This window comes from Pipistrellus hanaki (assembly GCF_964339955.1).
Source record: "Pipistrellus hanaki genome assembly, chromosome: 2".
NCBI lineage: Eukaryota > Metazoa > Chordata > Mammalia > Chiroptera > Vespertilionidae > Pipistrellus > Pipistrellus hanaki.
The window spans coordinates 7981672-7999069 of NC_140504.1; the positions used below are offsets into that span (position 1 = coordinate 7981672).

General features: G+C 44.8%; 1 protein-coding gene and 1 pseudogene across 22 annotated transcripts in view; both read left to right on the forward strand.

Moving 5' to 3' along the window:
- PCBP3 (poly(rC) binding protein 3) overlaps positions 1-17398 on the forward strand; it is a 184306-nt gene that overhangs the window by 128230 nt on the left and 38678 nt on the right. The gene's annotated exons all lie outside the window — the stretch shown is intronic.
- Positions 10448-12056, forward strand: LOC311617346 (putative transmembrane reductase CYB561D1; annotated as a pseudogene). The gene has a single exon. The product of its transcript is annotated as a putative transmembrane reductase CYB561D1 (transcript).

A 17398-nucleotide genomic window follows, 5' to 3' on the forward strand; every position in this document is an offset into this window, starting at 1 on the left:
GATAAGGGTCATCCTATGGCCCCACTTCCACCATGGAGCCCCAATCATCAGGGCAGTTAGTAGTACTAGAGAGGCTGAGTCTGCTGCACAGCACAGGCGGATCTTAAGAGTGAATTAACAGCAGAAGGAACGTGGTGACAGCAGCAAGCAGCACTGCATGGGGCTGGCTGGGCTGCAGGACAGGCTACAGGCACTTCTCTATGTTTTCTAGAATGTTTGTGTCATGACTGATCACATGACAAGTGCCCGTGTGAAAATCAACCTGCACACTTAAGATTTGTACATATTTATGCATGTAAATTAGACCTGCATTTTAAAGCCTAGTCTCAGAACACACATACTGTGATATATATGCAAAACAAGAAGGTGTTGTCTGTCTGAAAATAGTAAGAAAAGGCTCCAGTGACGGTGACTGGAGTGGAGAAGAATTCACAGTGGCTCTGTTCCTCCATCTGTGTGTTTTTCAGAGCCTCTGGGGTCTTGTCTCCCCAGCTGCAAGGGGGCTGCTCACTTACCAACTGAAGCAATTCTGCCACATTTGTTTTGCCTTTTTATTTTGTGCTTTTTACTGGTTTTAGAAAGGATTCTGCTTCTGTTACAATCAAATCTTTTAAAAGCCCCAGGTTTGAGTGACTGGGAAATGCATATTTTTTACTTTTCTAAGCTTGAAATTTTCAAAGACCCCTGGAGTGGCATTTGGGAATGGACAACAGGTAACACGCTGGGTTCCAGAGTTCCCTACACTAGGCCAAGGCGCACAGGGAGGAAGCATGGCAGGAACACTGGCCTGTCACCTGGCTGTGTCTACAGCACCTGTCTTGGTCTATATTCCGCCTGTCTCCAGTTCTGCCATCTGGCCTGAGTTCCCAGCAAAACCACAATCTCCATCCCCATCTTTATCCCCCACATGCAGTCCCAGTTGGCAAAGACCCTGGCCCGTGGTGTTGAGGAACCAGGGAGGCAAGTTGGGACACAGTGGCTAAGCCGGGGAGGAAGCCCAGGGCGTCATGTCATCACTGAAGCCTGGACTGCTGCCTGCCAGACTGGTGGCAGGTGCTGGGGATGGCTGTGGGCAGGTCAATGGAAACCTGTCTTCAGATAAATTGCAGGCCATACTGCTGCAAAGCCCTTTTTTGAGTAGGACCATAACCGAGAAAGTGGACCCCTATCTGGTTGTCCTGTTGGCTTCCCCAGTACAGCATCTCTGCATGGGTTTACTACTCTGCCTTTGCATCTTGGCCATTGGCAATACTGAGCTCAGCGGTCCACACACTATATCGTTCTCCAACACACAGAAATAAAAACCCATTACAAGTAAATGAAATGTGTTGGCTGCTAGATAGTTTTCGGATTAAGGGACCATCAGCAGATTAAAGTCAGGGGATTAAATCTTGGCAGGAATACCAGACACCCCTGCCCCCCAAGCAGGAGCCATAGTGAGTGTAGTCACTATTGTGAGAAAGTGATGGCCTTGCTGCCCATTCCCACAATCTCTGCTGAGTGCCCCCACCCCTGTAAACTGCCAGGACCCCTCAGGTTTCCATGGGATATTTTCAGTTCTCCCTTCCCCCAGGAGAGTTTAGCAGAGGGAGGAGACAGCCAGGAGTCTCAGACTGTGTTCAGGGCCCCCTCCTTTGGGACCCTCAGTTGGCTATCCACAGGGTGGGCTTCCCAAAGAGTGAGACCTCACTACGAGTTCTAACCCCTTAGCACAGTGCAGGGCACAGGGGAATGGGCCCGCCACTGCTCTCTCCAAGTCCCCTGGCTGCTCCTCCTCCTGCTCTCAGCTTCCCTCTTAGACAGTGTCAGTGCTCCATCCTCAGTGGGCAGGGCAGCTGACACCCAGTAGGGGACATAGGATAGGGACTTTAGAGGTGGGTGTTTTCCCAGCCAGAACACAGGTTTGAGTATGTGTGTGTGTGTTTGGAAACTGGCTCTAAGCCGCTGCCTCCTGTGTCTGAATGCTGGATCTTTGTGGCCCAACTCCATCTGCAAGCAGGGCCCACTGTTTATCAAAGCCACTTTCAAACCAGGGATTCCAGGCTCAATCCAACTCATGGTATTTTTAGTTTTTAAATCTGATTTTTTTTGTAGACTTTAGCCATATTTTAAACATCATTATTATTATTATTATTATTATTATTATTATTATTATTTGGTCCTTATACTTTCTTATCTAAGTTTTCTTGCTCCCTCCTCCCCGAATTTATTTTTAATTTTTAATTCACTGAAGCTGTCTTTACCTTCTTAACCTTTTAAAATCTTGTCAATTTTTAACTATTGAATCACTTATTTTTCTTGTATCACTCTCATTTTTATTCCCTTTAGAGTTTTGCTCACATTTTTGTCTTTATTTCTATATCCTCCCCTTACCCCCTCAATTTTCCTTTTCTTCATTTGGGAAGATTCTTAATGGTTTAGCTTCTTTAGCACATTTTTAAATATGTTTTATTTTTAGCCAATGCCATTTGTTAGTATTGTAATTATATTATTATTAAAATATTATAACATCAACCTAGATGATTTGCTCAGTGGTAGAGTGTTGGCCTGAGGACTGAAAGGTCGCAGGTTTGATTCTGGTCAAGGGCATGTACTTCAGTGGCAGTCTTAATTCATGGCCTGGTTGAAGCAGGAGGCAACCAATCAATCTCTCTCTCACATTGATGTTTCTCTCTCTCTCTCTACCCCTCCCTTCCACTCTCTCTAAGGATCAATGGAGAAGATGTCCTCGAGTGAAGATTCACACACACACACCACAACATTGAAAGAAATGACCTGCTAAACTCATGAACCCATGTTAGGTTATTTCTCCAACATGGCTAAGAGTGTCTGTGATTCTGTTTGTGACTCTGCATGAATGTTGTAAGAACATGAGCTCATGCATCCAGGAGATCCAGCAGCAGGCAGCCAGGAGCTTGGGCTAGTGAAATGGAATGAATGATATGATCCCCTCCTATCCCACCTGACCCCACAAAGACATAAGCAACCTGCAGACTTGATTCCTATGCCTTGGGCAGTTGCACAAGGACTGATCTGGGCTGGGAACAGTGTGGTCTGGCTGGAAGCTCCTGAACCCTGTGGTCACAGGCTAAGCCACTAGGTACCAGGCCCTTCTGCTGCATGTTATGGTAAGAAGTGAGGCCAGGGCCTGGGCCAGGCTGCCAAGGGCTGCTGGTGTGTCCCCATCCCACAACCCATTATCTGCCCACAGTCCACCCTCTCAGTGACCACTGGCAAGCCACTCGCTGCCTCTGGCCCTGTGTCTAGTCTGCATAACATATAGTTGGCTGTTCTGTGAGTAGTGAAACCACATCTCTATGCCCACTGCCCTTACTCTGGAGGCTGAAATGACCCTGTGTCCTTTTAGGAAAGAGAAGCCGTCCTTCTCAATAAGGAGAACCCCAGTGACACCTGAGGTACACTCTTGGAAGGACAGGTGCCAGTGACCAGGCCAGGCCTCTGTTCCCTGCACTCAGAGTCCTCTCAGGTGAGAAGACCCTCTGCTGCAGAGGTGAGCCTGCCTCACCCCTGCCCTCTGGGCCAGTGCTGAGGATGTGCATGGAGTCCCTGACCCTGACCAGACATAATGATGGGCCGCTGCTGCCCTGACCACCCCTGTGGCCTAGATGGTGACCCCATGGACTTCCTTGTGACCCCTCTTGGGTATGAACTCTGGCTCACTCCACTGCTCAGAGCCCTGTTTGAAAAAGGACAGTTCCAGGCAACTGCTGGCCACAGGCCCCAGCAGTGCTGCATGTAGGGCTCACTCAAGATGCCCCAGAGAGAGGGGTTGAGGTGCCTTTTGGGGACACCACATTAATCAGTGGACGAATCAGTGCCAGAGGATAATGAAGAGCATTGTTCCTACAGGAGCACAGCTTTGTGAGCACTTGGTAACATCTTCTTAACAGGAATCAGTGCTTGCATCCTACATGGATGTGGGTGTGGGGGAGTGGACTTAGTTTCAAGGTCTGCCTCTGTACAGGGTCCATGTGGACCAGAGCAGCCCTTCCCTAGCCTTTTCCTTTATAACTGGCTGGGCGTTATTTTTCTTTAAAAATCTTATGTGCTTAACTAATCTTAGCCTCCTTTGCTTTTTGTGCTGTATTGCTGCAAACATTCTTTTGTTTTATTTACCTAAAATTCTTCCTGCTTTCCACATTCTCTGGGTATAAATTACTATCTCTGTCCCTTTATTGTAATGAAAGCTCTATGCCTCATCTCCTCTCCAAAAAAAAAAGTTAAAAGGTCACAAGACACAGATTCAAAATCATTGCTTTGCTTTTTGAGGAGATAAATGATTTCTACCTTAAGACATTTTTTCTTTCCCTATTTTATTTTTTTATTGGTGGCTGTGGAGTTTTATTAAGTGCTTTCCAGCTGCTGTTGAGAAGCAGCACATGGGTGTTCAGTGCAGGGATATGAAGCCTGTCTCTGGACTGCGTCCTGGTCCCCCACGTCTCAGCTGTGACCCCCTGGCCCTGTTTGTGGGGTGAAGTGGGGACTTACCTTCCTTGTAGAGCTGCAACGAGGAGTGTACCTGACAGGCAGTAAACACAGTATCAGCATTAGGTATTGCTTATTGTTACTTGTATGGTTGTTGAATTTCTCCTTTAATTTATTAACAACATGGACAAAATTCCTGATATTAATCACTCATGCATTTCAAGAATAAACCTCCTTTCTGGCTTGTGTATTATCATTCTTTATACATGCTGATTCTGGTAGTGTTTGATCAGAATATTAGAAATTTCTGCTCAGAAGCTGGAAGTGCTGGGTCATAGTACAGACCTGTGGCCAACTCAGGGATGTGGCCAGTATGAACGTGTAAGCTGCTAGTAGTTGAGCCTCTAGCACACGCTGTGCTCCCCAGGGCTTTGGGTATGGGTCTGTCATGTTGTGTTGAGTGTCAGTCATCTTAGTGTCCAGCCTGTGACTTTAACCTGCATTTCCTTCATCTGATTAGCTTCGATGCCTTCTGATGTATTTATCAATCTTTTGGGATGTGTGTTTTGTATTTATCAATCTTTTGGGATGTGTGTGCTCAAGGCCTTGCCCACTTCTTTACACGCAATCAGTAAGTATTTTTTGGATAGCATCCCTGAGTGATTGAATGAAGTGCAAATATCATTGCCCACTCTGTGGGCCCCTTTTTTCTCTCCTAATGGTGTATGTTGATAAATAGACCTTAATTGTAATGTGGTCCATTATATCAGTCTTTTTGGAAACATTGAGCTTATTATGTCTAAGTGATCTGTCCTTGTCCCCACTTCATATAGCTAATATTGTATGTTGTCTCCTCATGTCAAGCCACCATCTACTTGGAATTTATTTGGGAGTAGAATCAACAGGGCAGGGTTTCATTCTGTACCTGCCGACCCTGCCAACCAGTACCACTGATTGGAAAATCTGTCTTCTGCCTCCTCACGCTGTGAGTGCCTGTCTCTGACTTCCTGTTGTGGTCCATCGATTAGTTGTCTGTTCCTGTGCCCGTCACATGGACTGAACTGTCTTTGCTTCTGGTAACTAGGTCTCACTTGGTTCTTTCTCTCAGGAACGTCTTGGCTACATTTGGCCTGATGAATTTTTCACATGCATTTTAAAACCAGCTTATCTGTTGGAGTCAATCTGCAGATCAATTTAGGGAGATTTAATATCTGAAATTATTGAGTGTTCAAGTCCATAAACATGATGCCTTTCTTTAATTCTCAGTTTTTCTTTGATTTCTCCTAATAGTGTTTTATAGATTTCTACATACAGGTTTTGCACATCTTTTCTTAGAATTATCCGACTCTGATTTTCTTTAGGTTCTTGTAAATTGAAAATTTTTAAAAATGTTTTTTAGCTTTGCTGATATAAAGATGCATAATGCTAATCACCCTATTAAACTCATCCCTTCTTATAATTATAGATTTTTCTGGATCTTATGTACCCAATCTTGGCATCTATACCTGTCTGTGCTGGCTTGTCTCTGTGTCATGGAGGCGCTCACCTGGAGAGGGCCTGCAGGGGCCCTGAAATTCAGGAAGCACAGACCCACAGTGGAATTGTAGGTCCCCACACGGGAGCTTACAGGAGGAGGTTTGGGGCATCTGTCCCTGGGCAGCCCTCTTCTCTGCTGTGCTGCATTCTGACCCATGGTGACATCGGTGTGGATACCGAGACAGACACCTTCGTCATCAGATCAGGTCCCGGCCTTGTACTGCCATGGACTCATTCAGCATTGTTCTGTCCCTGCTGCTGTTCTTACCGTCAGTGTCCATTGGACTGCATTGGGTCCAGTCATAGGACATCAGAAAGTTCATTAACTGGGGCCTGCAGAATAACAAGTTGGGCAGGCCCCGCATGTCTGCCATTCTCTCTGACTCTCTTATTGGCACTCACTCATGCCCTGTGGTCTCAGATGTCTGCCAGCAGTGGTCTGGGCCAGTGGTTGGCAAACTCATTAGTCAACAGAGCAGTTTGCCGACCACTGGTCTGGGCAATGTCTCTTTTCCAGGGCAGTGGTAGGAGGGAGAGGTGTATAGTGCTGTGTAAGCATGGGGACCATTCCCCAGCCTTTCCCCTTCAGTTTCTTAACCTTGATGCTATAAGCAGCTTTCCTTTTCTTCCCTCCAGAAGAAGGGCTTTTGAACCCCCAACCTATCTGGAACACATGTTTGAGGGCTGGAGTAGGGATGGTGGATTTTCAAATTTTGGAATTGCCAGCTGTCCCAGGCTACAGTCTGAATTTTCTACTAAACTGAGAGCCGCTTGAGAGTGAAGGCTATGTTCCTTTGTCCTGTCCCCAGTGCCAGGTTCCTAGTAAGAACTGAGTGTTCAGTTGAATGTTCCTGTCATGGTTGGCCTCCTATTCTGGCCAGAGAGTCTGTAGGAAGATAGAGTGTGTGCAGACAGACTGAATGCCTGCTGTGTGAAGGTGCTAGGCACACAAGCTCATCACTACAGAGGCAGACAGACATGGCAGAGCTAGGGCCAAGACCAATGGCTCAAGGAGGCCTGCCCTGTCTCCACAGCAGATCTGTTATTCACCTTAGAGACAGTCTAGGGTGAATCACACCCTAGTCCCTGGGCACTTCCTCAGAGCTCGGACCGGAGGAAGCCCACACTTTGCTGGAAAGAGAAAAGCTCCACACTGCTGCCAATAGGAGGCCAGCATGCCAGGGCCCCTGAGCAGGGAGGAAAGAGGGGCAGGACGCTGGATCCCAATCTCATCACGTTTGTGTGAACTCGAGTGACAAGCCAGCAGGCTGTGCAGAATGCTCACTGAAGTCAGGTTGTGTAAACCCTGACCATCTTTCCAATGCTAACTGTGACTGGCAAGAGCATTACAGGACAGAACTCCCCTCCCCTCCATGGCCCCAAGCACACAATCTGCATTGTGAGTCTCTCTAGGAGAAGAAAGCAGCTAATAAGGTCTGTCGGTTTCTGCTGTACTGGCTTATGCAGCCTGATGGAGCACTGAGCTATTAAACATAATAAATCAAGTGTGTGCTTGTCCCCTGAGGTTCTGATCTCAGCCATCTCCTCCCGACAGCTGATGTCTGGGTACAGCCTTGGATAAAGCCGACTTGCACTCGCTGCGGCCATGCAGTCCTTGGGTGGTGGTTTGCTGGCAGGACTTCTGCTCCCTTCTCTGAACGAGAAATCTCATGTTGGAGAGGACAGGCTAGTGCATTTGTCATGAATGTGATGTTTTTAAAATCACAGATAGCTATACACTACTTCTATTTTAATATCCAAATCTATTTACTGCCCCCCCCCCGAAAAAAACTTACAACTTGGAAGTTACATGCCACTTTCAACCATCAGACTCCTTCTTTCAAGTCTGAAACAGAAATCTTCATTGGTTTTTATATTTGACTAGCATGAAAATATAATTTACCTGTCTGGTGGTCAGGAGCAATGATCTAGCTGGTCATTATTCATTTCAGAGCCCCTCTTTTTCTTATATCTAAACAGAGATAGTCCTGTCCCTCCTGCCTTAGCACAGAGGGGTTTGCTTATGTAGCAGCACTTGGAACATGGGCATCCTTTATTGCTCCTCCTGCTGTTATATCTATACATCTTATTATGATAATATTTATTTTACTAGAATTCTGTTTATTTAAATATATTTTTAAAAGAATGATTGGAAAATTTGTTTTATTACTAAGTACTATTTCACTAAGTAGTACTGATTAAAGACAGATTTTGCCAATTTAACCATCATAAAAGATCAAATGAGGTTCTAGTCAAAATAGAGTAAGGTACAACTATAAACTAACATCGTAGTTAATGGTGGAAGAATAATGCTTTCCTCCTAAAATCATTAACAAAACAAGAATTTCTGCTCCCACCACTCCTATTGAACAGTAGGCTGTAAGTTTGACAGTTCAATGTGACAAGAAAAGGAAATAAAAGGCATACAGATTTGGAAAGAGGAAATAAGCCTGTCTATATTTGTAGATGACTTGATCACCTACATTGAAAATACCATTACAGCTACAAAAACCTTCTAGAACTAATAAGCAAGTTCACTTGTTTAAGAATGAGAGGTCAACATTCAAAGATTAATAATCTATATGCAATCAAGGAACAATCAGAAAGCAGAATTAAAAACACACCACCATTTACATTAATTCCAAAGTTATGTACTTGCTATACATCTAAAAAAACATGCACAGAATTTATATATTGGAAACTACAAAACACTGATTAGAGAAATCCAATAAGACTTAAATAAGAGACATCCTATGTTCATAGATTGGGCCCCTCACCACAGCAAAGATGCTAATGCTTCCCAAATATATCTATAAGTTTAATGCAATTCCTATCAAAATCGCATCATTGGTGATTATAGACATAAACAAGGTGACTTTAAAATTTAAATGAAAACTCAAGGAACTAGTTAATGCAAGTGAATTTTTAAAAGAATAAAGTTGGAGTAATTTTAAGGCATTCTGACACTATAGTAATAGAGACATTGTATGTTGATGCATAAACAAGCACATACATATGGTATCCAGGAGGTGCCCTCTGTGTCCCCACCTGTTACTGGTAGAAGTAGAATTCTTGGGGTACTGCAGGGAAATGAATTTCCTGAGGCTCCCATGGGAGGATGTGGTATCATAGAAAGCTTCATTGATGTAAATTTAAGGAGTTCCCTTCCAAGGTCCCTTCTTCCTCTGTCTCCTCCTGGAAAAAGTCCAATCTTGTCTTTGGCAGAGCTAGGATTAAGGCAAAGTCTCCACTCCATATTAAAGCAAAGTCCAGTCCAGAATATGGATAGGTTAGTTTGTGTTCCCAGCTGCAGTCCATTGTGGGATCCCATAACACTGCTTAAGGCCACATGGTGGGCCTCTGCAGGTCATGGAGCAAGAAAGTGCCAGGGAGCAGGAATGAAGCCAGGTAACTAGAGAGAGAGAATTCTTTGTCTGGGAATTATAATTGGAAGCTTAACCAAGTAACCCTTCAGGATTTTGCATGCTTGCATTGGCTCCATGCTCCTAGCCAATGATCTTTGTTCCGTAGGCTAGACTGACAGGGAAGCACCTTCCCTATAATATCACCCTGACTTTGCTGCACATGCACCGAAGTGGACCCTTTTCCCCAGTGATTTGCAGGAAATGGATCTGCAGTTCCCCTGGGGTGTGTGAAGTTGTAGCTTCCTGGTGAAGCTGCCCAGATAGATGACCATGCTTAATAATGTCTGACCTCCCCTTTGCTCTTTTCCTATTATTAAGAACTAGCTAATTATGATGATAACATATACAATAGATGAAACATAACAGAGCCCAGGATTCATCCACACAAGTATGGACAATTGATTTTTGACAGAGGTAATAAAGCAATTTAATGCAGAAAGGAAAGTCTTTTCAAGAAATGATGTTGAAACAATTGGATATTTATATTAAAAAAAAAACAAAAAACACTCAGTAACAACCTCGACTTAAACTTCAGACCTTATATAAAAATTAACTCAAAATGGATCAATATCTAAATGTAAAATGTAAAACAAACTATTTACAAGAAAATATAAGAGAAAGAGTTAAGAACTTCTATAAAAGATAAGAGTTTTAAACAACCGAAACCAGTTTGGCTCAGTGGATAGAGTGTCAGCCTGCGGACTGAAAGGTCCTGGGTTCAATTCCGGTCAAGGGCATGTACCTTGGTTGCGGGCACATCCCCAGTAGGAGGTGTGCAAGAGGCAGCTGATCGAGGATTCTCTCTCATCGATGTTTCTAACTCTACCTCTCTCTCTTCCTCTCTGTAAAAAATCAATAAAATATATTTTAAAATCTGAGAGATTATCAGAGTAGGTAAAAAAAAAAACAAGATCAATCTCTGTGCAGTCAACAAGGCACCAATGTGAAATGCAATGCTATTGGTGGGTTAAAAGTTAAAGGACAGCGGCACCAAGTGATCACAAACAGGAAACACCCACTCAGGCGGCTGGGAGTGTGTGATGGCCCAGTATGGCCATGCAGACCCTGGAGGTCTTTTCTCCTGGCACCCTGTATTCATGGCCTTGGCATTCTGCGACTGCATGGCGAGACTATCCTGAGCACGCCCTGTTCTGCTGCTGCTCCCAAAAGGCCCAGATCAGACTGCACTGAGTGCTGCAGACCCTCCCCCTTCTCTGTGCAGCCCTGGACCTGGGCTTCATCATTGCCAGCAGGACCCACAGTGAACTGCCCCATCTGGCATCCTGGCATGGCTGGGTGGGGACTCTGACACTGCTGGCCATGGGGGCCAGGCACTGTGTAGGCTCTGCCTGCTCTTTTCCCGGGTAGCCAGGCTTTCAAGGGTGGCTTGCCTCAAGCTCTGTCATCTGACATGTGAACTGGTAGTCTACCTGATGGCTACTGTGATGGTGTTCCTGGGCATGTACTTGTTGTGATTCTAGGCCCAAACCAAAGGTGCGACCTGGTACCTGTGCCTGGCGCTGCCCCTCTATCCAGCCTATCCAGCCCTGGTGATCATGCACCAGATCTCCAGCTCCTACTTGCCAAAGAAAAAAATGGAAATTTGACTCCATCCGAACTCTGACTCTAGCCGGAACCCTTGCCTTGGACTTCAGTGGTCTCTTTGGTGACCTTCAAGGACTCCAATTCTAAAGTAATACGGTTTTTATACCTTTAGCTGGGCTAGGGGCTGCAGAAGCCCATTGCTCCTACGGACGGGTGACTCAGTGGACTGAAATGGGGAAACATCCTGGGTGCGGTAAAACGTGATGGGGAGCTGGATCCAGAAGCCTCCACTCTGGATGGGAGACAGAAGGGTTGGGTACTGGTGGTGATGGTGGTGCAGTCATTTCTTGGTTGCATGCCTGATGGTGGGTTGGGTTCCTGCAATTATGAATAGCAGCTGTGGTTCTTTGAGTCTCTTTTGAGAAAGCAGTATGTATGATGTAATGGACAGAGCCTATGGTCTTTTCTATGGGTTATGGTCCTCATAGGCTCTATTATGCAACTTATGCAAGTTGCATGTCTCAGGAGCTCGGTTTTTTTTTATATGTGTGGTGAGCGTTTCTAAATGATCTCTAACATCCAATGTCTGTGAGGTTGACTTCACAGCATACTCTCCAGCTCTGGACTGGGGCTGGATCACTTAGAAGACTCGAGATGTAATTGTTACATCCATTATCCCCTCACCACTCTGGAGGAACAGATCTGTCCTCCTGGCATGACGGGAATCTATGCTGATTTGGCTCCAGACCAGAGCACAAGGGGTCAGGCACTGTGGAGGGAAGGGGCCCAGGTGAGGATCTCCTGAACTGCAACATAGCAAAGGTACTAAAGTCACTTGAAAGCTATGGGAGTGCCATGGTTGGTGTGGCTCAATGAATAGAGCATCTGCCTGTGTACTGAAGGGTCCCAGGTCAATTCCAGCCAAGGGCATATATGATACCTCATTTGTAGGCTCAATCCCCAACCCTGGTCGGGGCACATGCAGGAGGCAAACAATCAATGTGTCTCTCTCGCCGATGTTTCTCTTTTGTCTCTCCCCTTCCCTTCCACTCTCTCTAAAAATCAATGGAAAAATATCCTTGGGTGAGGATTACCAAAAATAAATTTTTTTTTTTTAAAAGGACAAAAAAACATGTCAAGTGAACAATAGTCAAAAGTAACCTGAAGTGGCTTTGAATGTCAGATGAATGCCAGGATTCAGGACAAGGAATATGACCATAGATAGGGAAGGACATTGCATAAATATAAAGCCTCAGTTCGCTAAGAAGAGTTGTCAGTCTCAAGTGTACTTATATATCAAAAAACAGAGCCTCAAAATACATGAAACAAAAACTGATAGAATGCAAAGAAGAAAATAACAAATTGACTATTATAGTTGGAGATTTCAACTCTGCTCTCTTGGTAACTGATGGAACAAGAAGACAGAAAGTTAAGATAGATAAATACTAAACAGCACAGTCCACCAGCTAGAATTTACAGGGCACCCACCAACAACAGAAGGGCACACATGGTCTTTGTGTGCACACAGGATATTTGCTGAGGTAGGCCATATTCTGTGCAAAAGAATAAAAGCCTAATAGGTTTTAAATGATTGAAATAATAAAAATTATATTTCTTGACCAGTATGGAATTAAACTAGAAATCAACAACCAAAGATAACTAGAAAATTTCCAAATACCTGACCATTAAAACACCTCTAAATAATGTGCTGGTCAAAGAGAAAGTGTCAAAGAAAATTAGTAAATATTTTGAACTCGTGTACATAAATTTGTAAGATACAAGTAAATCAATGCTGAAGGTGAAATTTATAACATGAAATACTAACATGAGAAAAGGTTTTCAAACAAGCTAAGCTTCTACCATAAGAAACTAAACAAAAAAAGCAGAGGGAGGAAATAATAAAACATTTAAAAGAAATAAACCAGTGAAACTGAAAACAGAATTATAAGCCTTTCAAATTGAAGAAATTCATATACAGACAAAAACAGTCCTGTATTTTTAGAATTTAGAGGGTGTGGCAGTCCTTTGTTTTGTTTTCTGAGGGGGGATTCATTCTTTTTTTCTTGATATTTTTCTGAACCCTTTTATTGGCCTTAACAAGACCTGTGCTTTATATGTGTTTCTTCTGCCCTCTGCTGGGAATTGGTGGATTTGCAAATCAGACTGATCCTGAGATAGAGGGAAGGTCATCTAGCTTAGATATAGGAACAGCTTCCATTTTCCCCTGGAAGACCCAGGGCTCTCCAACTCTGCCTGACCAGCTGGGCCATCTGCTGCCTCCAGCGGAGTGTGTCCCTTCCATCCCAGCACACAGAAACCCCCAGCAAACCCTCAGTGACCAAGTGAATAAATAAGATGAGAGGACAAGGAGAGATGGAAATGTAATCTTGGCTAATTCATGAATATCTGAGTTTAAAAATCACTAAGTTCTGATTCATATTGGCTTGTGTAGCAGTGGAAATGGAGCTAGGCTCAGTGTTATTATATGTATTCACCCAATCTTTAAATCTGAACTGAATTTGCTTCTGACCTCCTGTGGGCCCAAAATGATGCTAGGAACTGGGGTTCAGTGTTGAATGAAGAAGATAAATGTGTCCTCTGCCCACAGTGCAGCAGGGCCAGTACTGTGGGGGAGGATGGAGCCCAGGGGAGATGGGGTGCTGGTAGGTAGTGGCCTAGCAGGGTGTGCTCTCAGCAGAAGGCCCCAGACAGCAGGCAGGCAGAAGTCAGCCTGTCACAGAAAGGGAGACCAGTGGTTATGTGGGGTTCAGCAGATTGGAGGGATGGTATCTATAAGCTGGGGGCAACACTCAGGAGAGGAAGGAGCCTGGATTGAGTTACATAGGCAATTGGAAGATATCCATGGGTGTCAGCAAAGGAAGGACAGCCTGATTTGAGGTCCTGGAAGGTCACTGGTGACGTAGACAAGATGTGTCTCTATCACATGTTCCAGAGCAAGAGCTGATGGCCACAGAGTGTGACTGAAGGGAAGCCATGTGCTCTGAGCACTGCAACAGGGACAATCAGACACCAGGCATGAGCTCCTCCATCTGCCTTGGAGAATGGGTGCAGTCTCAGGACCTCCCTGGTGCATGCAGGGCAAGGGTTGGCCTTAGCTCAGTGCTTCCAGGAAGGGCTGGGAATTCTTTTTGTTTGTGATGTTTGGTGGCACCTTCACATTGCCATCACAAACTGGGGCAAGGTGACACAGGCTGGTGCAGTCCTCAGAGTCATGGGTACACTCTGTGGGTTCCCAAACATTCCATCTACACCATAGCCCCTGAGTTTTGCAAAAACGGCTGATGTCCTCTCACCAGGCCAGCCCTGTACAAAGGCTGTACACCTCTCCAAAATAACTTGCACATCCCTGGGATAGGCTGAGCTTAGGTTGTTAGTAGCAGTTCTCAAGGGACACATCTGCCACAGCCCCCACATACCCAATACCAACACACACTGAAGTAGGCACCAGGGAAACATCCGAGAGAGAGAGAGAGAGTGAGAGAGAGAGAGAGAGAGAGAGAGAGAGAGAGAGAGAGAGAGAGAGAGGGAGAGAGGGAGAGAATGAGAATATGCATGTGTGAGTGAGTGGCTGACTAGGTACTTGTAAGTGAGTGCATATATGAGTGGTTGAATGTATACATTTGCAGGTGGGTGAGTGTGAGTGAGTGCATGCATGAGTTTGTGAATGAGTGTATGTAAATGAAAGTGGATGAGTGTGTGAGTGTGTACTTGTTTGAGTGAGTGTGCATATGTGAGTGGATGAGTGAGGAGGTGGGTCTGAGTAAGCGCATGTACGAGTGGCTTGAGTGTGTGGGTGTTAGTAAGTGCTTGTTTGAGTATGCATGTGTTAGTGGGAGAGGTCTTAGTACATGTATGAGTGAGTAAGTATGTGTGTATGTAAATAGGTGAGTGTGTGTGCAAGTTGGGAGCATGTTGATGAATGCATATGAAAGTAGGTGAGTGTGGATGTGAGTTGGTATATGTTTGAGTGGGTACACATGTGCGAGTAGGTGAGTGAGTAGTTATGTTATGTGAGGGGATTAGTGAGTGTGAGTGAGTATGTGGATGAGTAAATGGGTGTGAGTGGGAGTGAGTAAATATGCGTGTGAGTGGGCAAGTGGGAGTGAGTAAATATGTGTGTGAGTGGGTGGTTGCATGTCACTGGGTATGTGTGTGAGTGCGTGAGTGGATGAGCAAGTGTAAATGGGTACATGGGTGGCAGGTGGGTGAAGGAAGGATATAGGCCCTCTGACTTAGCGTAGAAGCCAGGTCAAAATGCTGCCCCTTAAAAGGAGCTAATGATTTTTGCTCTCTGATCTTAATTTTTTTTTTATAACTCTCATGTTATCATACAGTGTTAAGATGGTTATTTTGTTTGAATTATCAGAGGAAATAATTGGCCCCTTAATCTGTTGTGAGTTGAAAGTTGTCTGGTACTATCTCAGTCATGGCAGCTGCTTTTTAATATAAATTTTATACTTGAGGTGACTAGATTAACATGCAGTTGTAATGCTTCTCAGCTTCCCTCAGAGGTAACGTCTAGAATACAGTGGTGGAGATATCAGAACCAGGACATTGACACCAAAACAGACAATTCCATCCCCACTCCGCCCCCATACTGCCCTTTCATAGCCACAAGCATTTTGTTCTGTCCATACCTCCTCCTCAGCCCCTGACAGCCACTAATCTGTTCCCCATTTCTATAATTTTCTCATTCGAAGAAAGTTATATAAATGGAATTATACAGTGTGTAACCTTTGGGGATTGACTTTTTCTCTTATCCTAATTCTGGAGATTTACCCCGGTTGTTAAGTGCATAAATAATTTGTTCCATTTAATGGCTGAGTGGTGTTCCATTGTGAAAAACAACCCCTCTCCAACGCTCTGGGCCATATGGTCACAAATCTCCCGGCCCTCCGCGTCCTAACCCATAACCTCCCACGGTCTGCAACCTCCCTCTGCCAGCTCACTGCCCCTTCCCAATTTCTTTCTCAAGAAGAAAAACAGGCCCTGAATACCGGGTTACTTGGTTGTGTGGTTGTTGGTTCCTGTTTGGCAGACTACCGGAATTCCTAACAGATAGAGTAGGAAAAACACTGGAGTAGGAATTAGGACCAGTGGTTCCCCAGTGTAGTTTTGCTCAAGAGAAATCTGCATAATCTCAAAATACTGCTTCCAGGCAACCTGGGTCTCCTGGATCAGGCCATACGAGGCAGCACACCCTATCCAGGTGACTCCAATGCCTAGGCCTCCCTACTGTATCTTTGCAGGATGGCGAAGTGAGCACTGGAGTACAAGGTGTGCACTGGGTCACCAGGTGGGCACTGCACAACCAGATGAGACACTGGGCCACCAGGGGAGCACTAGGGTACAAGGTGGAGCAGGGCCTCCTTTTCTAGATTGGAATCTTGCAGCTGTGCTGTCATCCTAAGATAGGACACCTGCATGGCTGCTGCCCTGGAAGCAGTTCTGGAAAGTAGGGATGACAGTTCTCAGAGCTTCCTCCAAGAGCCCTCACAGTCCCCACATACTGCTGCCTAAGGGTTCATCCTCTGACTAACTCCCAGAGGGTTTCACCTGGCTGAGGAGGGAGGTCCTCCCATGTTCGCCCTGCTCTGTGGACCTACCTCTTGTTCTTCTGGGTTCTGTATCTTCTGTCACTGTTACCGTAATTATTTATTTTTTCTCTTTATTCCCATAATGGTTTCTTGACAGGCCCATCCTGTTTATCTTTGTAGGACAGCACAGTGCCTGCAGCTAAGTAATTGCCAAGGAAATACTCGTTGAATTAACAAAGTTATTAATTACCAATTACAGGCAGTCCTCTGGTTACATCGGACTCGACATACATCGTTTCGTGGTTACCTTGCCATCTCCCATTTCTTTATTTATATATATATATATATATATATATATATATATATATATATATATATATATATATATATATATATAAAGGTTTTGTGATTTCGACGTATGTACATATGTGCTTTTATGTTTTTTATCACAAGTAAAGGTCAGGAATTGTTATCTTTTAAAAAATTTTTTTTTTACTGTTTCACTTCATTATTGCTGTGTATGTGCTCCATGTAAATGGGAAAATCGCGTTACGTCTTACTGTTGGAACAGATCTCCGACATAACCCGAGGACCTACTGTACCTATGAGGCAAATATCTGTCTGCTTCTTGCATTTGTGTGTTCCTGGAGGGAAAAGCTGGGGTAAGAACAGCCAGTTTAGGCTCAAGACCTGGTCTTTGATGCCCATCTCCTATGCCTCACCTGGTCTGGCTGTGCCACACTGGGGTGGGCTGTGTTACAGTGGGGCTGGCTGTGCCATATTGGGGCAGGCTTTGTGGCTCCACCGAGATTCCCAGAAGGGGCCATCAGCAAGCATTCTCTGGTGTCTTTCCCCTTACAAGTGCCTCCTCGGCAGCAGAATTTTCCT